This window comes from Lontra canadensis, unplaced genomic scaffold, assembly GCF_010015895.1.
Source record: "Lontra canadensis isolate GAN:19392208 unplaced genomic scaffold, GSC_riverotter_1.0 scaffold1, whole genome shotgun sequence".
NCBI classification, from domain to species: domain Eukaryota; kingdom Metazoa; phylum Chordata; class Mammalia; order Carnivora; family Mustelidae; genus Lontra; species Lontra canadensis.
Window position 1 is genome coordinate 46,258,237 of NW_022630995.1, and position 22,600 is coordinate 46,280,836.

At 44.9% G+C, this 22,600-nt stretch overlaps 1 long non-coding RNA gene across 3 annotated transcripts; it reads left to right on the forward strand.

The window, feature by feature from the left end:
• The first annotated feature begins 19,922 nt into the window (after positions 1-19,922).
• Positions 19,923-21,713, forward strand: LOC116873644. 3 transcript variants are annotated; one of them, XR_004383873.1, is made up of 3 exons: positions 19,923-19,964; positions 21,358-21,403; positions 21,513-21,713. It is a non-coding gene; the product is annotated as an uncharacterized LOC116873644 (long non-coding RNA). The 3 variants fall into 3 exon arrangements; XR_004383875.1 differs by lacking the exon at positions 19,923-19,964 and adding an exon at positions 20,041-20,084; XR_004383881.1 differs by lacking the exon at positions 19,923-19,964 and adding an exon at positions 21,233-21,273.
• Positions 21,714-22,600: the final 887 nt, after the last annotated feature.

Genomic DNA, 22,600 nt, shown 5'->3' on the forward strand with positions numbered 1-22,600 from the left:
CAGTTTTTCTGTTCGCGATTTATTGTGACAGAACTTGTGGTGGGAAGAGAGTGCTTATAAGCGGTTGTCTGTCTTGATTGACCAGAGTTACGATGGGAAGTTAAAAATTAGTTACCGTTCCCCACGATACAGTTGAATAAGCATATTAACAGTTTATAAAAGAGGTTGTGAAATCTTCTAGGGGGAAAAAAATATTATGTAACCCATTTGAAAGGGGGAGACTTCCTCACCCCCCCTTCTCGGGAGGGGGCTGAACTGCACGACTGGGAGGTTCATTCCTATTTCATAACTATTATTAGTTCTCCAAAGGGCTTATCTTTTATTGTTAATATCATTTCTCTCTGAGCTGCTTTCTCCACTCTGTCGTCTCCATCTACGTCACCACTCACACCTAGAGCCATTATAAACATGTCCCCAACACCGGGCACTAATCTTCAGTAAGTAGAAACAGCAAGGTCTTTTCTGCCTACCAACAGGGTTATAAACCTTGAAACGTCAGTATGCCAAGCCTTACTGAATTTCGTTGTCATGGTGATTGGATATCCAGCTGAAGCGTACCTGACAAATCCCTGTGGACATTCACTGTAACAATGACTTCCAAAGTGAGTGTTTTTTAAGCTGTATTGAAGAGCATTAAGAAGTATTTAGGATTGTAACAGCCCTGTTATCCTAACAGTCTTCTGATCTAGAATTAAAAACACAGCAGTAGTGCCATTCATGTGTGTGGTTTTTTTTTTTTTTTTTAAATAAGCTTTAAGCACTATAAGCAGACAGTAAGGGCATTAGTATATATAAGCTTTAAATTGTTTTAAATATCCTGCTTTTCATTATTGCTGTCATTGTTACCTATGTTTTAGGTTGTTGGACAAAATTGCTCTGATATAAGCTTTAAGTGCTTCTTTTGATTCTTTTGGAATCAAAGCTTAAATCAAACCTTAAAGCACAAGCTTTAAATGAGTTTTTGATTCTTTTAGAATGTGATGTTCTACCAACAATGGGAATGACATTTTCCTTTTATGACAGAAATATGGTCTTCAAATGAAAAATCTTTTTAAAAATGTCAAGAATTTGTCTTTTATATTCTCTCAGAGGCAATATACACAGGTGTGAGTGCCAGTTCCGTACGCGAGCAAGGACACTGTAGCTGATTTATTTAATCCCTTTGCATCTGAGTTTCTTCATTTATAAAATGGATATAACAAAAGAAGTTGCTTCAGAGAGTTGATGAAGATCAAATGGGTTGTTCATATCCTTTATAACTCAGTAAACATTTTATATGGCTTAGCTATTATTATATCCTGTTACTAACCATTAATGTTTATTGAGGATTTACCTTGTATGAGGAAGTCCTGTTACAAGTGCTTTACTCATCTTATCTTAATGATACTGTAAAACCCCTATTAAATAGGTACTATTATCTCCATTTTACAGATGAGAAAAGTGCACAGAGATTTTCAGCAGTTTATCCAATGTCATACAACTGTTAAGTGATAAGACTGGGTTTTGACCCCAGAAAGTCTGACTGTAAACCCATTTTAATTAAGTAGTATAACTACACAATAGTACCTCTCAAGTCATTCTGCTTAATTCATGGCGGTTCAATGATACAGAAAATTGTCAGAAAAAATTCAAAGCAATGGGCAATGGGTGTTTCCAACCAAAATGCGTTCACTAGGGCCTAGAGGTTTTTTGTTTTTTTGTTTTTTGTTTTTGCACATATAGAAAATGTCATTGGAAAAATAACTGAATGTCCGATAATGAGGCATTACCTTATCTATCCAGTTACTCCTGAAAGAAAAGAAAAACAATTCCAAACCTTAAGATGGTAAGAGGTAAATCAAGAAAATACAGAATATATTGATACATGTTTGCAAATGATATCCATTAAGGGGTTAATATAAAAAATGTATAAAGAACTTTTTTTTTTTAAGATTTTAATTATTTATTTGACAGACAGAGATCACAAGTAGGCAGAGAGGCAGGCAGAGAGAGAGGGGGAAGCAGGCTCCCTGCTGAGCAAAGAGCCCGATGCTGGGCTCAATCCCAGGACCCTGGGATCATGACCTGAGCCAAAGACAGAGGCTTTAACCCACTGAGCCACCCAGGTGCCCCAAAAATATATAAAGAACTTGTACGACTCAACACCAAAACAAAAAAACAATCCAATTAAAAAATAGGAAGAGGAATTGAGCAGACATTTTTCCTAAGAGGACATACAGATGGCCAATAGACACATGAAAAGATGCTCAACATCATTCATCATCAAGAAAATGCAAATGGAAACCACAATGAGCTATCACCTCATATCTGTTAGAATGGCTAAAATCGAAAAGATAAGAAGCAAGCATTGGCAAGGATGTGGAAAAAAAGGATAGTTTATGCACTGTTGGTAGGAATGTAAATCGGTGAAGCTATTGTGAAAACAGTATGGAGGTTCCTCAAAAAATTTAAAATAAAAATATCATATGATCCAATAATTATACTATTGGGTATTTACCCAGAGAAAATGAAAACACTAACTTGAAAGGAATGTTTAATCCAGCGTTGTTTACAATAACCAACAAGAACGTTCATCAATAGACAAATGGATAAGGAAAATGTGGTGCACACACACACACACACACACACACACACACAAGAATATTACACAGCCATAAAAAGGATGAGGTTGTGCCATTTGAGACAATATGAATGGAACTAGAGGGTATTATGCTAAGGGAAATAAGAAAGACAAATACCATTGATTTCACTCATAAAAGGAATGTAACAAGATTAATAAACAAACAAAAAGAATCAGAACTATAAATACGGAGAACAAATTGATGGCTGCTGCGGGGGGGGATGAGTAATGGAATGAGTAAGTCATGGGATAAAAGGCAGAATATAAGGAATACAGCCCATGACACCATAATCTTGATGTAACGGGACAGGTGAGAGCTACACTCTTGGTGAATATAGCATAATGTATAAACTTGTCAAATTGCTAATTTGTACACCTGAAACTAATATAACACTGTGTGTCAACTATACTGAAATTAAAAAAAAATACATAAAAATACATAGGATCAGATTAAAAAAAAGAAGAAGACACCAATACAAATAGCCAACCAACATATGAAAAAAATGTTCATTTTGATTGTAATTAGGACAATAGTAATTTCCAGTGCATGTGATCATGTGGTGGGACAGCAGAGGAACAGACTCAAACAGCCTCTGCAGGGCAGTTTGGGGACTTGAGGCAAAAGCCTCAAGCAAGCATGTCTCCTACCCAGTAATTCCACTTCTAGGAGTTTATTTCATATAAAGAAATGCATAAATGTGCTCATTTAAATATTATTTATAATAAAAATTTAAATATTATTTATAATAAAAAATTGGAAACAACCTAATAAGGAATTTATTATACATATGACCATGTAAATTTATCCTGAGGAAATGACCATGGATTCGTGCAAAGATTTATCAACATAGATGTTCATGATAGTAAATAGTAAATTTTAAAAAAAGAAGAAAGAAAAAAATGATTCCTGTTAAAAAGGAATTAAATAAATCATAAGGCACCTGCATGATTTGGAAATTATGTTACAGAAGTCCATAAACATGCATATGAAAAGACTCAAAGAACATACACTACAGATTAACAATCACAATTTCAGAGTTGTAGTACTAAGAGCGAATTTTGCTTTATTTTTTTATGTTTTCCAGACTCTCTGCGTTAAGTACTTCTATACTTCCATACTGGGGGAAAATAGGAACCTTATAATAAATGGAAATAAATATTTATTTCAGTGTGAAAAAAAATTCTGGCCCATATGATACAAGATTGTAAACTACAAGTGACAGAAAACCCAGCTCAAACTGCCTTGACAAGAAGGATGTTACTGCTTTTCATGCTTCAGGCATGGCTCAATCCAGCCCCCAGATAAAATTGTCAGGACTTGGTCCTTCTCTCACGATCTCTTAAACTTTCTCTCTCTCTCTCTTTTTTAAATTGCTTCATTTTCAGGAATGCTCCCTCCATAAACTTTCACATTGCAAATATGATGGTGCAAATATGCCCAAGATGTTTCTATCCTATTCCCCTTGCAAATTCTTCAACTGCCTTTTTCATAAGAGTTAAAATAAAGGTCCTTGATCTTATTTTCATTGGCCATCTTGGGACAGTTTTCTTATCCTTGATCCAATCAAACACTACCATGAATGGAATGCCCCGATTGGTTATGCCCCGGTCATATGTCCACTGCTGGAGCCAGGAGGTGGAGTCAGCGAGGGTGGCAGGGAGTGAGAGTTGGGGAAGGGTGGTTTTCTAAGACACAGTGGAGTTCCACGTAGAAAAGGAAGAGTGTGCAGGATGCTGGTGAACTGTAACCACAATAACAAAGAAGAAAAACACATTCACGATGAGATTTCAGTTTCTTTAGATGCTGGTGGTGCGTGGGTAGGAATGGCATTAGCAGCCTTGAATCATTTAGGTCTCTTGTGTTTGCACATGACAGAGAATCCAATTAGACAGGGCTTAATAAAGACAGAGAATTTATTGACTTACATAATTGAGAAGTCCAGAGGTAGGGCTGGCTTCAGGTAAGTCTAAGCCACCAGAGGTTTTGGCTCTGACAGTCTCTCCAGTTTTCGAAGTGGTAGCAGTTTTACCTCCAGATTCCACACAAATCTCCTGGCAACTCTGGGCTTTCTCCCCCCAGGGGAGCAAATTGCTGCAGCCGGTCCACACCTCACATCCTCACACCACCCCCAGCATGATCCAGGGACAGGGAAGCTGTAGCATTTTTCTATACAGGTCAGGTGATTGTCACTTCTGTCACTGGTCCAAATCGGAAGAGTGGGTAAGAAGGCTTGGTATTAATTCTTCCAGTGTTTGGTAGAATTCACCAGTGAAGCCTCCTTGTCCTAGACTTTTCTTTGTTGTAAGTTTTTGATTACTAATTCAATCTCTTTACTAGTAATAGATCTGTTCAGATTTTCTGTTTCTTCATGATTCAGTCTTGGTCGGTTGTATGCTTTTAGGTGTTGGTCCATTTCTTCAAGATTGTCCAATCTGCTGGCATACAATTGTTTAGTCTCTTATGATTCTTTGTATTTCTGTGGTATTAGTTGTAATGTCTCCTGTTTCATTTCTGATTTTATTTCTTTGAGTCCTTTCTTCTTTCCTTGGTATATCCAGATAAAGGTATTTCGATTTTGTTTATTCTTTCAAAAAAGCAGCTCTTAGTTTCACTGTTTTTTTTTCCCCTATTGTCTTTTAAAACTCTATCTCATTTATAATTTCCATTCTGATCTTCGTTATTTCCTTCCTTCTGCTAACTTTGGTCTTCATTTGTTCTTCTAGTTCCTTGAGGTGTAAAGTTAGGTCATTTATTTGAGCTTTCTCTTTTTCCCTAATGTAAGTGTTCAGTGCTATGAATCATTGGCCCAAATTGGATCACGAGTTCATTCCTGATTAGTCTGTGTGACATAAGGAATGGGATGCATGGTTAGCTTGAGCCAATTATAGTTCATTCCTGGAGATGGGGGCCAGGTCAATCCCATCCTGATCACCAGTGAGAACGGAAGAACGGTGTATCCCCAAGGAAAATCAAAGGGGGGGAGGGGAAGAATCCATGCTGGGGAGGTAGATGGCAAATGTCTACTGCAACTCCTTAGGAGTCTGAACTGTTTTAAACTCTACCTAGTTGTTCATTTTTGAATAGGAAATATTTATTAAAACTATATCCTGCTTGTGGCTTCATGCACAATATTTCTAACATACTTGGCTAGATGAAGAAGCATACGTTGGTTGCAAATCTTCAGGCATATCTCCATTTTAAGCTTTTCAGATGTGCCTGCTGTCATTTAAAGAGGGAGAGAAAATTACATCATCCTGTAAACTGCCCTTCACAGCCCCAGGAAACCTTTCTTCTCTTGGGTTGAAATAACCGAAAAATTGTTTTTATTTTTAATATGTATTTTCATGAAATTTTGTTGAGGGAAACATATGGAGCTTTGAAATGTCAGCACACTGGGAGGAAGGCAGGAAGTGTAAAGAGTTTTGTGCTCCTGTCTCTTTTATTTACACAGTGGGTTCAAAGTCGTGCAGGGTTAGCGAGAAAAACAAACATAATGATCCCTGCCTGCTTGGGATGACATCTGTCCACCAGGACAGTCACTAGTTTTGGGTTTTGAAGGGTTTTCAGAAGATGGCACAGGAGTGGAATGACATGTTTTCATCTCCAGAAGAAAGTTTGCATGAATCCTTTCAGAACCAACCTCTCCTGTGATAAATAAATGTGCCTCTGCCAGAGAAAGCAACAAGAAGACCTCAGCAACTGACAGTTTAAGAGAGAGCGAGGAAAAAAAAAATCACCAAGGCTAATGTCATTGCAAATGAGGGACAGCTTTGAAGGTTACACGATTAAAAAATGCTCCGCGCAGACAACAGCAGGGCTGGGCATATGATGTGACTCACTGATCTGTTTTCCCACGTGGCAGCTGCTGCACGAAAATCCCCCATCTTCTCTCTCGTGAGTCAACGGAATTCTGCTAAAGGGTCATAAAATGGCAGTGAAAATACGTCTGCTACCAGGGCCCAGGAGATGATGGAAGTGGGGAGAGGGGGTCACCAAGGGAAGGGAAGTGGACGTACCAGAGGCCCGCCCACGTGAAGGATGGCTCCTCTGGAGCCTGGGGCACAATGGCAGATGGGGACAGACACTTTAACACAAGCCCGGAGTGCCCAGCCCTGGCTTCCGGGCTCCCAGCCACGCCTACCGCGCGTGGACCGCTCCTCAAAGACCTAGAGTCTCAGGCAGTGAAGGGAAACTTCCTTTTTCAAATCCCGGATTCTTGCCAAGACCATTTTATCTGTTGGATTTTCTTGGTCCAAGACTTGGGTACTGTGAGATTCCATAATCATGGCTGAGTCCCCTCAAAGAAACAATTACCAGCTCTAATGTTTATAAAGAGCATTTCAAAATCTGAATTCAGCCCTGCTCACGTAAATGCCCACAGAGCACAGAATTATCCAGATTTCATTAACTGCTGAATTGATTAGTCATAAAAACGTCATTGCACTGGAAAACCATTTTAAGGTTAGATTTGATTTCACTTCGAAAGAACTTCTGAGTGGACATGATGACCTGATGAAACTCAGAGCTGATTGTAAATTCACTGAGCGCTTCATTACCATATGATTTCAAAAGCAAAAATGCAATAGTCTTTGAAAAAAATCTCAGCCAAAATTATGTTTAAAATGGAAGATAGGTGCATTTAACTCTATCTGCTAGGATGGAAGGTGGGACCTTTAAGAGAAAGGAGAGTTTGTACTCTAAGGCCCTTCAAACAGTCTGGAACCTGCTGAGTGCCTATGCACATGCGTGCTTAAGTCCAAAGGCGCTCTCGGCTGTGAATCATATTAGAGCCCACGCATTCCTACACCGAACGCAACAGTTCGGGGCTCAGGGCATGCACAAACCTGAGTAGACACATTCCCACTCATTTAGTAACTAGTCAACAGATATTTTCGTGCCTAGTCTATTACAGGAGGTGTTCTGGGGACCAAGAATTCAGCCACAAAAACAAATAAATCTCTGTACTGATGGGGCTTTCAGTCTAACGGGGTCAAGGACTATCACCAAATAAGTTAAATGTATAGTGTGTGAGGTGGTGGTAAGTGGTAAGGAGAAGGGTAAAGCAGAGAACGCGTATGATGTTTGCAGTTTTAAACATAGTGGCACGAAAGGACTTCATGGAGAAGGTGTCATTTGAACAGAGCATTGAAATTGGTGAGAAAGAAAGTCAGGCTGCTATGTGAGGGAAAAGTATTCCTGGCAGAGGGAAAGGCAAGTACAGGTTCCCAGAGGCTTGAAATGTTTGGGCAGCCTGAGAAAGAGCAAGAGACCAGCACGGTAACAGAAGCGTCATCGAGGCTGGGACTAGTATTGGAAAAGGTCAGAGAGCCATTTGAGAACCGCACCAGGCTGGGTCTCTGGAGCCATCGTTAGGGGGTTGGACTTTATTCTGAGTGAGATGGGGAGCCGTTGGAGGCAACAGTGTGACATGGCCTGATTTAGATATTAACAAGATGACCTGGCTACCGTGTTGGCACAGACTGAAGGTGACAAGCACAGAAGTGGGTTCATCATAGCATCTGTTGTCACTATAGCATGACTGGGGGCTGCTACTGCCATCAGCGTGGTGAGAGACACGGGCAGCTTGGACCAGTGTGAGTGTGGGATGCAGATAAGGAGGACTGAAGAGAGTGGATCTGGTTAGATGTTCAGTTCTTACCTTTTTTGTCTGTGTAGATGCTTCTTCCCTCCTCACTCCACCATTCTCCACTCTCTTCGGGGCGCACAGAAGCAAAACAGAGTCAGGACAGGTGCTTTAGGACCTCAGAAGAATGGGCACACTTTTCAGTCATCCCCGGTAATAGGGATTTCATCCTGGCTATCTTGCTGTCCACACACCATCTCTGGTCCCCAGAACCCTCATGGGCCTCTGTCCCGAGAGAGGAGACAGACACCCAAGTTCAGAGCAAGGTGCTCACAAACAGGAAAGAAAAAAATTCCAGCTACTCTTGTTTTAGGAACCAGTTATTTGTTGGGGATTTGTTTTGCCTTTGCTTCCAGCAGCAGGCTCCCAGGGACCTATCATCTGAAGAACACTTGACAAGCCAGAGACTCTGATCAGTGTGGCTTCCACACTGGGCCACAGCACTCACTGCTGAAACCCATGGGACTCATCTGAATCTGCTTTGGAGGATGTTTCTTCAAACCATGTTGGGCTTTTTCCCTTTCAATGTTTTATTTTGCTATAATTTCAGACACAGAAAAGTTGCGAGAATATGACAAAGATTTGTCACACATATCCCCCAAATGTTAACATCGACTACATTTGTTTTATACACCCACACATGTTTCTTACCTGAACTTTTTGAGAGTCTTTTGCAGCAAGCATGACCAACTCCTCCCATTTTGCCCAGGACCTTCCTGATTTTAACATTGAAAGTCCTGCCTCCTTTGGTTCCAGGCAAACTGAGACAACTGGTCACCCTAGCTACAGCCATGATGCCCACTTATCTGTAAATACCTCAGCGTGTATGTACTAAAAACAAGGACATAACTATTGTATGGTTAACAAAATCTGGAAATGAACTTTGATACAAAAGCCTCTTCAATCTACAGACGACAAAGTTTTCAGATTTTGTCAATCTTCCCAATCAAGTCTTTTGCAAAAGAGAAAATCCCAGATCAAGCATTGCATTCATTGTCATGTTTCTTTTGTATTCCTTCATCTCGACCAGTTCCTCAGTCTTTGTCTTTTGTGAGGCTAGTATTTGTGAGGAGGATAGGCCAAACATTACGTAGAATGTCCCTCAGCATGGGTTTGTCTGATGTTTTTGCACAATTAGATTCAGGTTACTTGTCTTTGGCAGGAATCCCACAAAAGTGAGGCATATGGTGTTGATTTATCCCAGGAGCAGCTATATTAACTTTGATCACTTGATGGAGGGGGGTTTCTGCCAGGTTTCTCCCCTGTAAACTTGCTATTTTCCCCTTTATAATTAATAAGTAGATTGTAGGGAGACATTTGGAGACTATGGAAGTATCTCGTTTCTCATCAGACCCTCCCATTTGCTTCAAAAGCCATTGATGATTCTTGCCTGAATAATTTTTATGATGGTTGCCCATGGCTGAACTTTATTTTTGAATATTTTAACAGTGGAGAATCTTCAGTAGAAGAGTGCATGGGTTTATGGAGGAGAAAAGTTAGAGATAATTACAGTACAATGTAGCAGGGGATGGCAAGCTACAAAACCCTGGGTAAAAGCTAGCCCAACACCAATTTTGTAAAGTTTTATTGGAACACAGCCATGCCCAACTGCTTCCCTATTGTCTATGACTACTTTCACACCACAGTGGCAGAACAGAGACTGTATCAGAGACTATGTGGCTTGAAAAGCCCAGTGCATTTACTACATGGTCCTTATAGAAAATATTTGCTGACCCCTGATAAAAGGGCGAGGCCTCCTCTAAATTGAACTTCAGTTCTGTTTAACACATAGGTAGGGAGCACTCATCTGCTCTGTAAAGCCCTGAGGGGTGGGTTACAGCAAGTAATGGGTGTTCCTGTCCCGAACCTGGTAAGGTATAAGGCTTCAGCACGTGGGTTACCATACATACTACGGAGGTGTCATGTTATGTCTTACTTAAAAGATATTAACTCCGTTTTTCTTTTAAAGTACAACTATATATTATCAAGAAGGAAAATTACACCAAGATACAGTGATTAAATACAATTACTATGATTAGCCTGACCCAAATCTTTGCATGTCAAAGTATCGCCAAATCATATAAGAATGTCCTCTTTATTTCTAGCAAATCTTTGGTACAACAGAACTCGAGGGATTAAAAGAATTTGAACCGCTTTCAAAATGTGTAACATAAGCGGCCCCTGGGTGGTTCAGTCGGTTAAGTGACAGACTCTTGATTTACGCTCAGGTCATGATCTCAGGGTCAGGAAATGGAGCCCTGAGTCAGGTTCCATGCTCAGCAGGGAGTCTGCCCGAGATTCTTTCTCTCCCTCTGCCCCTCCCCCTACCCCATGCTCTCTCTCTCTCTCTCTCTTTCAATAAATAAATAAGTCTTTTTAAATAAAAAAGTGTGTAGCATGAAGACAGAATCTGTTTTGGCACTAGATTCAGTAAAGATAAATAAAAAGGGTTATTGGGAGGTTGAAAGTATCAATTAGTCATTTACATGTGAAGTCACTTTTATTTCCAGAATCAGTCTTGTTTACTAGAGGTCCAGGCAAGATTAGGCTAAATTGAGTTTGTTGCTCAGAAGGCTCTGTTTTGCGATAGGAAGAGGAAGTTCTGGAAAATCAATTAAGAACTCAAAGTAACTTAATCTTGTTGATTGTTCCTTTTATGGGGAACACCCATGCCATGTAGTGCTGGAAAGACCAGCTCCAGGAAAAGATCAGGCCCAGCCTATATGATTAGAGAGTTATGTATCTTTCTGGTGAATTTTGTCTAAACACACATACACACACAAATCTAGATTTTTCTAAAGCCAAAGCAACAATTTTTTATTGGTAAAAGCCATCCATAGAAGATTCTTGCTTGAGATAGTGTTGGGGTAAGTAGGCAAAAGAGAGTAGTCAAAGAGAGTAGGCAAAGTAGGCAAAGAGAGTATTAGGGGCACCTGTCAGGGTCAGTTGGTAGAGCATGTTGACTCTTGATCTCGGGGTTCTGAGTTTGAACCCCATGCTGGGTGTAGAGATAAAATCTTAAAAAAAAAAAAAAAAAGAATTTTCATGACCGATAGAGTTCTTACTAAAGATTATTATTACTTTATGCTCTAGGGAAGCATGAGACTTTAAAGCAGACAGAGCAGCTCCAAAACTGGATAGGATATTGAAGACTTGGAAGAATATAAAAAGGAAACCCCAAATAATTACAAAATGGCAGAAGATAGAAAAGGAAAAGTGGATTGATTAGTGTAAGACTAAAGCACATGAACTTCTGCCCAAGGCACTCACTGAAGTGGATGATAGAAATTAAGTTCAGGCAACAAAGAACCGCTGAGTCCTGAAATGGACATCTAGGAAGGAGAGAGGGGGGAGAAGAAGTGCTCTCCTCTTTCAAGTCTCCTGCGGCCACTTCTGGTGTCACAGAGCATAGGTATCCTTTGCTCTAAACAAATAGTTACAGATTGCATATTTGATCCCCCCCACTCCAAATTCTTATTTTCAAAGCCTAACCCCAATGGGATGGTAGTAGGTGAGGGGGCCTCTGTGGGAGGGACTTAGGTTAGATGAGGTCATGAAGGTGGGGCCCTCTTGATGGGACTAAAACCTTTATTTTTTTATTTTTATTTTTAAAAGATTTTACTTATTTGACAGACATAGATCACAAGTAGGCAGAGAGGCAGGCAGAGAGAGGAGGAAGCAGGCTCCCCACTGAGCGGAGAGTCCATTGCGGAGCTTGATCCCAGGACCCTGGGATTATGACCTGAGCTGAAGGCAGAGGCTTTAACCCACTGAGCCACCCAGGCGCCCCAGGACTAAAGCCTTTATACAAGGAGGAGGAGACACAGGCTCTCTCTCTGTGATGTGAAAATGCTAGGAGAAGATGAGGGTCATCTGCTAACCAAGAAGAGGGCCCTCACCAGATCTGCCGACGACACCTTGCTCCAGAACTTTCCAGCCTCTAGAACTGGGAGAAGTAAATGTTGTTTAAGCCACCCCAGTCTGTGATATTTTTGTTATAACAGTCTGAGCTGAGACACAAAGCAAACACTCTTCTATCCAGAAGAGTTGGGGGAGGCGGTAGGTAGAATTTTCGGAATAACTGAATATTCTAGTTTCTTAAGAGTTCTGGAACTCTGTATTTCTTTAGAGTGGCCTAGACATTTTCACGTACAGTGACTGATCTTATTATCACAGCACACCCTAAAATAGGCATTATCAGCCCTTTTTTGCAGATGGAAAAAACGAAGGACCAGAAAAGTGAAGAAAGGGAGGGTTCCAAATTAGTCAATCCATGAACCAGGGCCTCTTGAGTTCAGATCAGGGCATATCCCAGAGCATTATGAGGACTCTGATTTGTCACTGTATTGGTCCAGTGTGCGGGAGGAAGCAAGTGTTCCCTCCAGATGGTTGAAATGGAGAGACTCTAATGAAGGGGTTCCTTATAAGGTGTGGGCAAGGTGCAGAGAACAGCATGGAGTGCGTGCATTCAGATGTCTGCAGGACTGGGGAGCTGAAGGAGAAGCGGAGGGGATAGTTTTCCCCAGTGCACAGCATTGGAGCTGCAGATGTGAACTGGGCTGCTGGGCAGGAAGGGCCCAAAGACGAACACTAAAGCCAGAGGCAGTGGGAAGAAACACTCCAGCCTCCCTCCCCCAGCCTTCAGTTCTCCAGCCTGTCCTTGCACCAGCCATCAAGTGAGTCAGCCAGAATGAGCTCATCTGCTTAAGTGGCCTCCCTGGGCAGAGGGCAGGATGGTGGAGTGTGGATTTAGGAGGGGACAGGAAGAAGGCCCGCAATGAAAAGAGAATAGCCAGCACTCCAACTCCATAAAGGAATACCCTAAAAAACGCTTACTCTAAAATAAGGTTGAACATAATTTATATAGGCTTAGGCCCGTTATCCCTTACCTGAAGCTCCTTGAGTCAGATGCATTCTGGGATTCAAAATATTTTGTATTCTAGACAGATAATAGTGACATAAACTATATATTATATAATGCCCCCAAACAGAAACTAGGGCACCGCCTGTCATCAAACACATTCATATGCTTGCAGCAAAAGGCATGATTATTTGCTCTAAGTGAGATAAATGAGTATAAATAACTTCTCCTTAGCCCAGGTTAGTTTTTGCTACCAAATGAATTTTGGAATTGTGGACAAGGGATTATTGCCAGTAGTTTAATGTTCGGCAAGCACCCTAGGATTTTGTGGCATTTTATTGTCATTATTATGAATGCTGATTGTCTTTCTTTCGCTAGCTTGTTATGTGTATGTATTTTTCGGGATTAAAAAAATGCAAATTTACCTCATATAGGCTTTTAAAAAAATATTAATTTAAAAATAAAAGAACATGGTGATCCCCTTTGTGAAACAGTCTCTGGCCTGGAAATGATTCACGGGCAGAATTCAGCTTTAAATAGCAAGCAGCCCGCTCCTTAGAATTTGGCTTTGTCGACAAAAAGTGGAGTGACACACTACTTCTTCTGAGTGGCACTGGGTACTATGTCCTGGATGGGCCCCTGACAGTGAAGAGAACATCACCCCCACTCTATCCCCTCGGACACTCCGCGTGCTCTGGAATGCCCACATTAGCAGCACGAGGAATGGTTTCACGGACTCAGTGGCGATCTTTAGTGGTAACTTTGTTGGCAGGCATTCCTGGTCTCTGAAGCTCTGAAAGACACAGTTCTCAGAACGACTTAACAGGAAGCCTCACCCATGAACAGAGGAAGCTGAGGAAGGAAGGAAAGATGGCAGTGCTGGGGGAGGGGCGGCATAGCGAACAATAAGCAAAGTCACATGCCTTGGGACTGTGTCTACGTGGTCAGAGGAAGCACCCCCATCTGCGCCTTCCTTGCTGCCCCCCAACACTCTTCTAGGTACCCGGCCTCTGCTGGCCCAGATCATTTCTCATTTCCCAGGCTGACTCAGACACATCCCGCCTCAGGATATTATGTTCTGGAACGCCTCCTCTCCCTGCTCCTCATCCTCCCAAGTCCATTGCCCAGCTATCCCTGTCCTTCATGACCTTCAGAGCCAAAGCTCCCCTCTTTGATGGGAAGGAATGGCTGCTTCTCTCCGTTCTGGCAGCCTGCATGGTGGTTTCGACTTTTCCCATGATGCTCACCCTATTTTACTTTGTGTTGGAGGAATTAATTGTCTTATTCCATTTCCGAAATTAAAAGCTTTGTCCACTTACAACTTTTTTCCCATTAATTTATCAAGCATTTATTCAAAACTTCCTCCGTGTAGCTAGGGTGCTTGGCCTCAGACTTTGAAGATAAGTGAGAAAAGGTTCCTGCATCACAGAGCTTACAGTCCAGTGGGAAAAGGTGGGCAATAGGAGAACAGAGGGGTCTGGGAGCATGCAAGAGGGACAGGTTGCCCAGCTGGGGTGCCTGCTTGTGGGGGGCAGTAGAGGAAGACTGAAGTCTCACAAACAGGTGGGAAATAGACCAGTGAATGGAGGGGAAGGATGTTGCTGGCACAGAGAGAGCATGACACGTTACCAGAGGCCTGAGGATTGAACTATATTCCAAGAACTGCAGGTCACCAAGCATAACTGGTACATGGAGGTCAGGCAGGAGAGGTGAGGCTGGACGGTGAGCAGCGGCCTGATGCTGAAGGGTCTTAGCAGCCCTGCTATGGGATTTGGGTTAGTCCGTGGTGGCATCTGAGTGGCCTGGAGGGATGAGGCATCTGGTGAAGTCACACCGGATGTCACACACTGGTGAAGTCACACATCTGGCATCTCAGGTTGAGTTCCCACAGAAGCAGATTCTGAAACAAAGATTCAAGTGCAAGCAGGTCAATTGCGAGGTGATCCCAAGAACTGTAGGGGTGTGGGGAAGTGGGAAGGGACGGTGGCCACCACAGGGAGCGTGGACAAGCATGCTGTCGCTGTGAGTGTCTCTGCTCATGCCTCTGAAAAGCTGTAGAATGAGTTTTGGAGTCATTTCACTTGATGCGCAAGGTATTACCCACTGGGGCTCCCCTCAGTCTTTGATCAAAGGTGGTTCTCAGGGGCCTCTGCACCCCAACACTGTGGCCTGCCCTGCATGAGGGGCCACGGGTGCCTTCAGTCAGAGAGGACCTGGGGGCGCTTGAGGAGGAAGCCACTGGTGTAGATGGTTTGTGTCCTATATACGTCTGGTTATCCAGATGGAATAATCTGGACATGCATGGCAGGTCTGGCAGTCAGGGCAGGAGATGGATGGCTCACACAAGGGGGAAGAGAAGAGAGCTGTCGGGTGAAGGCAGACTTGAGGAGGTGTGGGCAGGCGTGGCAGTCACGAGGAGAGGTAAGTGGCCAGGAGTCCCAGCACTCCGAGGCCTGAAGGGGGACCACTGCCTCCTCACCCCTCAGGCGGGACAGCCCCAAGGCTTGTTCTACAACATTGTTTTCCAGAGGTCTGAGCCCAGTGTTCACCATAAGCACCATGGATGTCCCCTGTATTGGCCGCTTTTGCTTTCCCGGCCCACTTCCCTGCTCCCCTAACCGGCCCTATTCTATCCAGTTAACCTTCTCGGTGGGAGATGGTGAGAGATGGAATGGAGGAAAAGAGGTCACCCAACCGGAGTGTGATCTTATGGAGAAAATTGCAGCCCTGCCCAGGGACAGCTTGCCAGACAACAAGCTGAGGGCAAAAGCATCACATTCCTTCTCTTGCCCGAGCCCAAGCCGGAGGACGGGGATCTCCAGCGATGTGATGCCTCCCAGAGAAGCATCTCCCAGGGCACAGAGCAGGGAGGGCAAATCAAGAAGACCCAACTCCTCTCTCCTGCCAGGATGCAGCCTTTAACCTGCACTATTCCGATTGGTATTTCTGCTGCCAAAGAACTCCTTTCATGGCAAATGCAGCTTTATCCGACCCCACTTTATACCTGTCAACTCCTTGTAATATAATACAGTATCTAAATTACTTTTCATTGACCCCATGCTTCTTCTTTTTTTTTTTTTTTAAGATTTTATTTATTTATTTGACAGAGATCACAAGTAGGCAGAGAGAGGGGGAAGCAGGCTCCCTGCTGAGCAGAGAGCCTGATGCATGCGGGGCTCAATCCCAGGACCCTGAGATCATGACCTAAGCCGAAGGCAGAGGCTTTAACCCACTGAGCCACCCAGGTGCCCCGACCCCATACTTCTTTTGCCTCAAAACAACCGGGTCAGCTGGGCAGAGCAGGTGTTAGTGTTCATTCCCTATTGATCCAGGAGTCCAAATCTTATCTTTAGCTTCAAAGTCCAGCATTCGCTCCAGTACACTATGTCCTTCCAGGAGTCAAGGTCGTTAGTGCTCAGCAAGGACCGCACTCTGAGGGTTTGCCATACATCTTTGTAATTGCTTGGCTGGTACTCAGTCAGTAACCAAACTTCTCAATTTCTGAAGGTCCCAGTTAGCGTCAACTTTCTTGGTTTGATAACGATCTGACCTAAATTAGACGTGACCTAGGTGGTGCTACAGATGGTCTGTGTGTGCCCTCCACCCACCAAATTTATGTGTTAAAATCCTAACCTCCAGTGTGGTGGTGTTATGAGGTGGTTAGGTCATGAGGGTGGAGCCCTCAAGGGTGGGATTAGTGCCCTTCTAAGGGGCTGCAGAGACCAGAGTTTTCCCTTCCACCATGCAAGGACACAGGGAGTAGACAGGCATCCATGAACGAGGAACGGGGCTCTCATCAGACCTGGAATCTGTTGGCACCTTGATCTTGGACTCCCCAGCCTCCAGAACTGTGTGCAATACATTTCTGTTGTACCTGATCGATGGTATTCTGTTGTGGCGGCCCAGATGGTCTAAGACAGGAGGGTACATTATCTCTCTTTAACTGTGGAATTTCATGGAAAATCTACTTGGGCAGAGGAAGGCCGACAGAACTAAACTTGCTGAATGCCTACTGGGTGCCAGACAATTTGTAAATGCCGTCACTTTACAGATGGAGAAACCAGAGCCCAGAGAGGCTGAGTCACTTGTTCAAGGTTACACAGTTAGTAGGGCAGAGCCAGGAATGCAATCTGTGTCCCACTGACTCCAAATTCCATATTCTTCCGTGCTTCAGTAAAGGTTTCCAGCAGATGATGGCTAAGGAAATCAATACTATTTTTTGAAACACGACAAAGAGGGTAAGGAATGATTTTGGGGTCCCCCGTGACACACGCATGATCCTTCTCTTGCAGAAACTCATCCTTGAGCTGCACTGTTGGCAGGCTGGGGACCTGGGCTCCGGAGCCAGATCACTATCATCCCGCTCCGGCTGGTCATTGGTCCTTTATTCACTGTGTAACTTTAGATGAGTTATCCAAGCTCCTAGTGCCTCAGTTTCCCCACCCCCGCAAAGTAGGGTCAATAGTATCCTTGCCCCTAGACGTGTAAGGGACATTAAGCAAAGCTCAGGGTGCCTGGTGCAGAGTAACCCGCCAGGAAGATCAGCCATGAGGATGTCTCTGACCCATGACCCGTCCTAGAGAGTGTAGGGGTGGACCTGGAAATGCCGGGAGTCCAGGACCCAGAGAGAGACCCACAGGCGCCAGGACAAACAACCGCCGTTCCCTATGGGTGGAAGCGTCTGCACCCGCCAAGCGAGTGGCACATTGAGGGGTGGGCGGGTCTCATCAGAAACGTATTTTGGTCTGTGGTTTCCCTGAGGCATTTTTATCTTTCCCAAATGACCCCCTTGGGAAAATGAGGCAGCTCGATATATAAAAATAGCCAGGATGTGAGAGAGGAAGTGAGAGGTTTCCCAAGAGAGGGCAGAGCGACGGTGGTAAGAGCTCGGAGTCAGCCCCGCACCTCCACGGGGTGGCCCCTCCTCAGGATTATCCAACCAGCCCAGGGATCTGAACGACTTCCTCCTTCCTGGACAGAGACCATTGTCTTGAAGACAGTGGCGGGTCCTCTGTGTTGGTCTGACCTTGGCTGAGGCTGGGCGGTTACCGGGCTCTCCACCTCTACCTGGAGAGGGGGAAGGGCTCTGTATCCCTGCTGTGTTTCCCAAGGGAAGGCTTGTCTGCTGAAACCCCTAAGAAACTCCTGCGATGTTATAGGGAAAAAAAGGGAAGCTTTTGCCTTCTTGTGGAAATCAGAGTTTAGGGGAAGGAGGTGTCTGAATTATTCACTTACTCACCCACCCACCCACCCACCAGTCACTGGGTGTTGTGTTAGTTCCCAGGGCTGCCCTACCGAAGTACAAACTGGGTGGCTTGAAGAACAGGGATTTATTCTGCCACAGTTCTGGATGCCCAAAGGCAAGGGGTCAGCAGGGCCACGCACTCCCCGGAAGCTCTAGGGTTCAACCCTCGGTTGCCTCTCCCGGTTTGGAGTACTTGCCAGCAATCTTTGCATCCCCTGGGTCGTGTCTGTGAAGTGTCTGTGCCACCACTGCTTCTGTCACCCCATAGCCTCCTTCCCTCTGTGTCCTGTCTCTTCACGTGGCCTCTTAAGAGGGTGTCAGTCATCAGATTTACAGCCCGTCTTAATCCAGTATGATCTTGCCTTCTCTAGTGGCATCTGCAGAGGCTCTACATCCAAATAAGACCCCATTCTGAGGTTCTCTGTGCCTTTGAATTTGGGGGAGACACTATTCAACCCAGTTCAGGTGTCTTTATGCCAGATACCCTGCCAGTGGGCCTGGATATAGAGACGAATAAGTCCCCCCACAATGTCACAGTCTACAGAAGAGGTAGACACAGAAGCAAATTATCGGACTGCTCTGCCCTGAATGTGAACTAATGCTTCACATTTATTGAGCACTTACTAAGGGCCTGCCACAATATACATTTTCTATCAATCAGTGAATGCATGGCTAAAGAACATGTGGGATTTTTATGACAGGAAACATTATTCACCCAGAAAAAAAAGAAGGAAATCCTGCCATTCATGGCAACATGGATGGACCTTGAGGGCATGAGGCTCAGTGAAAAAAAGTCAGACAGGGAAGGACAGATACTGTATGGCCTCACTTATTTGTGGAATCTTAAAAAAAAAAAAAGAATTCAGAAATACAGAGAACAAATTTGCGGTTTTCAGAGGCAGGGGTTTGGGGATGGGGGAAGGAGAGGAAGGGGGTCAAAACTTCCATTTGTCAGATAAGCAAGTCCTGGGGATGTAACATACAGCATGGTGACCACAGTTGAGAACACTGGATTGTATATTTGAAAGTTGCTAGGAATAGATCTTAAAAATTCCAATCATAAGAAAAAAATTTGCAACTATGTGAGGGGATGAATGTTAACTATACTTACTGTGGCTATCATTTTGCAATATATACATAAATCATTACGGTGTACATCTTAGACTAATATAATGTTATATGTCAATTATATCTCAATAAAACCGGAAAAAATGTAAAATTTTGAAAATTAAAAAAAAAAAAAGGTGCATTCAAACTCATATCATCCTCCTAGACAGCCCAGGAGGTGAATGCTACTATTCTTTCCGTTTTAGAGATGGGGAAACTGAGCTCCCAAAAAAGCCGTAGGTCAGAGCTCGCTCCCTTGGTTCTGGAAGCCAGGGCACGCCTCCCTGAGGAGCTGGCATGGAGGTAGAGACTGTTGGAGGAGAAAACGGGAGCTCTGGGAAGGCTGGAGGGCAGATGGGGCGAGCAAATGTTCCAAGCAGAGGGAAGAGCCAGCGCCAAGGCCGTGAGTCAGGCACAAGCTTAGCATGTGTGAGAGGGAGGGAGGAGGCGGCTGCCTCACAGAGAACTAACTGCCTGAGAAGCCAGGTGAGCTTAGACAGAGGGGCCCTGGGGCCAGACTTAGTCTTTGTAAGAGTCTCTTGGGCTGCTGCTGGAAAACAGTCCCCAGCAGAGTAGGAGGGGCCGCTGGCTCAGCTCAGAGCAGAGGTCAGGAGGAAGGGCTGGGTTTGGCTTGCTGTTGATAGGACTGCTGATGGATGTGAAGGGGAGGGGGCCGAGAAATCCCAGCTCACCGCCTGAATATCTGGGGGTGTAAGATGCCGCAAGGAGGTGAGGCTGATGAGGTCGGGCAGGAGTAGTTGCCTGGGTTTAACATGTGTGTTAGGCATTTGTTGGCATTTGAAGCCAAGGGACTGAATCTGAATGGGGCCTTCCCGGGCCACAGTCGTGTAGTTCCGGGGAACCTGGGTCCCAAACCTAGAGGTCCTGTAGAAAACTTTGGAGCGGGGGCGGGGGGGCATGTTGGAAATACAGACTCCTGGGCTTTATCTCAGACACGCTGAGTTCTGATGTAAGAGCGTCCGGGAGTCTGCAGGGTTAGGACGCCTACTGTCCTTCCGGAGTCAAACTTGCTTTCCTTAAGCACTTCCTCTGGGCCAACACTTTTCAGTCCTTGTTTTTTTAATCTCATAAGAATTCCATGAGATCCTTTCTCCCCTCCCTCCATCACAGATGAGAACCAGAAGGCTGAGAGCATCTCAGTCACTTGCCCTTGTCTCCCAGCAAATGTATTCAAGCGGCTGGGGGACGGGGAGCTGGGCGCCTCAATCTGTAACCTTGAGTGCATTTCATGAATCTCTTGAATCTTCAGGCCTCTTTCTTTCAACCAAGGGCTTTCTCCAGTGCCTGGGGCTTACTTCAGAAAAGCGGTGTCCGGCTTCTTGCCCCGAGTCTGGCTTAGAATGTTGCAGCCGCCTGTGGATCTCCTCTTTGAGTAAATATTTAAAGCGGATTTAAATTTTTCCTCTTCAACCTTTCTAAATAAAAATAAATCTCGCCCTCTGGACTGTGTCCACTTGCTTCCCGTTTATTTAAGAGCTCCGTTTATCCTGCTGAGTGCCGGTGAAGTGGGGCCCAGGCAAACAGAGGATACCTGTGGTCAAGGAAGGAGAAGAAGGTTCTGCAACCCCGGGCTGATCCCCCCCAGCACCCCCCACCCCACCCCAGCAGCTGCTCCTGCAGAGCCGGCCCCAGTCATGCCTCCTCACTGGGGCGCAGCAAGCAAGCTTGCTACCAGGCTCATTTGCAACCCTTGCATTTGGCTGAGTTGCGCCCGCTCCCCCAGGGGACCAGCTCTGGAGGGAGTCACGTCCCAGACAGATTCCCAGATACCGAGGTAAATGCTCACGATCTACCGTCAGGGATCACAAGTTGCAAACTTTTCAATGATGAAAAAAATGCTGTTTGTTTTCTTTTTTAGGAGTTAGATCCCCGGGCCCCCAGAGACAAGTCGACAGAATGAGACAGTAAGTGACCACTGACTTCCATCTGAAATCATTTTAATCCACGGAATTCCAGAAAATTCCACTTTTCCTACTTCAACCGCACCCCCTCTTCCCTTTGTTTGTAATTTAGTCGCCGTTTCCCAAAGACACGCAGCAGTGAAGATTCTCGTTCAGAAGGCCCTGCAAAATCAAAAAGGAAAAAAGAGACATCGCGCCCCTCCCCTCGCCACCATGTCTGTCCCCCTGGTTCTGCCAGAACTCCACCGGCTTGCCAAGAGCCACCCAGGAACAGATTTCCTGTCTCGTCTGCTGCATCTGGTGGTCCACTCCTACTCCCCCCACCAAAGGCACTGCTGGCCACAAACCGGCTGCAGACGCCGAGCTCGCCATGGCGCTGATCCTCGTGGCTGCAGCCGCCCTCGCTTCTGCTTCTTCCGGAAACGCAGAGAAGCAGCCGCCCTCCCTCCACCCAGCCAGGTGACACAGGGCAGCTCTCTGGTGGCAGGGCCACGTCCAAACCCCCCCCCCACCCCCCGACCCCCCGCCCAGGAAGCCAAGTCTTTACCGTCTATACACTCGCTCCTCTATTCCATGCCCGCGGCTTACACTTAGCTGGGAATAACCTCACCTCCGGTTCAAGCCACGGGAAAGTCAGGAGGCTTGGGTGGTATTTCAGGCTGAGTAATTGCCTCGCTGGGGTTGGGGTGGAGGGTGGGGTGCTGGCTGAGGGAATAATCCTTTCTGAGCCAGGGTGTCTCTGACTTGAAAACAGAGAAATCTCCCAGACAATAGGTGTTTGTCAGGTGCACTGAAATTGGCTACTAAAAGATAAATCTTTATTTTAACAGGTGAATCCTGTTTATTTTCATCTTCCCTTACCCCCACCCCACCTTTTCCTTTTCAGTTGGTCTGGAGCATCCTCAATGCCTCCTCAGTGCCCCAGGCAACCTGTGTAGACAACCTACTATTTATCTGTTATGGACCGGATATTTGGGTTTCCCCAAATTCATATGTTGAGGTCCTACCTCCCAGAGTGCTGGGGTAGGGAGGCGGGGCCTATGGGAGGTACTGAGGGTAGAGCCCCCATGGTGGGATTAGTGGCTTTCTAAGAAGAGGAAGAGACCTGGGAATTTCCTCTCCCCTGTCCGGTGAAGATAAAGGCGGCCATCTGCAAGACAGGAAAAAGGGCCTTTACCAAGAATGAGATCTACTGACACC